Source organism: Cyprinodon variegatus, unplaced genomic scaffold, assembly GCF_000732505.1.
Source record: "Cyprinodon variegatus isolate N-32 unplaced genomic scaffold, C_variegatus-1.0 Scaffold1389, whole genome shotgun sequence".
In the NCBI taxonomy this organism is placed as follows: Eukaryota; Metazoa; Chordata; class Actinopteri; order Cyprinodontiformes; family Cyprinodontidae; genus Cyprinodon; species Cyprinodon variegatus.
In genome coordinates, this window is record NW_015151842.1 from 100,133 (window position 1) to 101,322 (window position 1,190).

The 1,190-nt window shown below is 45.7% G+C and overlaps 1 protein-coding gene across 2 annotated transcripts in view; it reads right to left on the minus strand.

Annotated features, from left to right (window-relative positions):
* The window catches only part of LOC107103184 (retinoic acid receptor RXR-beta-A-like), a 17,566-nt gene that overhangs the window by 2,260 nt on the left and 14,116 nt on the right, over positions 1 to 1,190 (minus strand). The gene's annotated exons all lie outside the window — the stretch shown is intronic.

Genomic DNA, 1,190 nt, shown 5'->3' on the forward strand with positions numbered 1-1,190 from the left:
TTTGGCGATCTCACAATCGCTAGTTTGCTCTGCGCTTCCGTAGCGCAAAGATGTCTGCCTCCATGGCTGCGAGACCCGCTCCTATGTAATTATAAATAACGAATTCTAAGGCAACGCAAATATTAAGGTTAAGAGGCTGAGCTCGTAGATGATGATAAATAACAGTTATGTATAATATATTACATTTCTGACTGTATATCCCTGTAATTATTACACACTGTAGCTTTAAAGAGAGGAACAGCAAAGCCATTTAGATCTCAAGCCTTTTTTTTAGTCTTGCTGCCTTTTATGCTTGCAATCGTACCAAAATTACCATATTTTCGCAACTATAAGGCGCATATAAACGTCTTTTTTTCCCCTTAAAACGTGCGGCGCGCCCTATAGTGCGGTGCGCTCTATGCGTGTTGTTACTGCGGACGTTGTGAGACCACCATGAGAACGTTAAAGGGGGAAGTGTGGGCGTTGATTGTGTATAAAAGAACATGTATGTGCTTTATGCAGAACTCCTCATCTCCTCATGGAGGAGATGATGAAAGCGTGGCTGAGGGAGGTGAATGTAAGGAGACCAGGTGTTTTTTTTCCACGCATCACCATTGCTGTGACTCCATGCATGCCCATCTCACAGCCGATGTGAAAAACAAGGTGAAACAAATAAACGCTGTGCTTGCTGTTATTCCGGGAGGTCTGACAAAGGAACTTCAACCGCTTGACATCGGTGTGAACCGGCCGTTCAAAGTAATGCTGCTTTCACACCGGATGCAGCAAGAGCAGCAAAATCGCGTCTGCTGCTTCATTTTTGCTGCTTGTATCAGTTAGTTCTGACGCGTGGCTGAAGCAGCTTTGCTGCTCTGGCTGTGCGGTGCAAAGGTGTGTCTGACACGCGTTGGGCGGAGTTTCACTATCCTTTCTCTGCCTTACAGCTATATTTGCTGTGATCAGTGGGAATAAAGTAGTTTTAATATGTTTTTAAGTGAGAAAGTCCACCTGAAAACTTCATCACTGCAGTCAGTTCATCCAGATTACAATCCTGCCTTCCAATATTAGTTCTGTCAGAGCCACTCAGTCCCCAACATACCAGCAGTGCGCTGTCAGTAGGAATCCCTTCAACAGGAGCCTCTGGTCGGGTCGCCTCCTCGCGGTTCACCGCGGCAGCTGGTACCGTATTTTCACGACTATAAGGCGCACTTAAT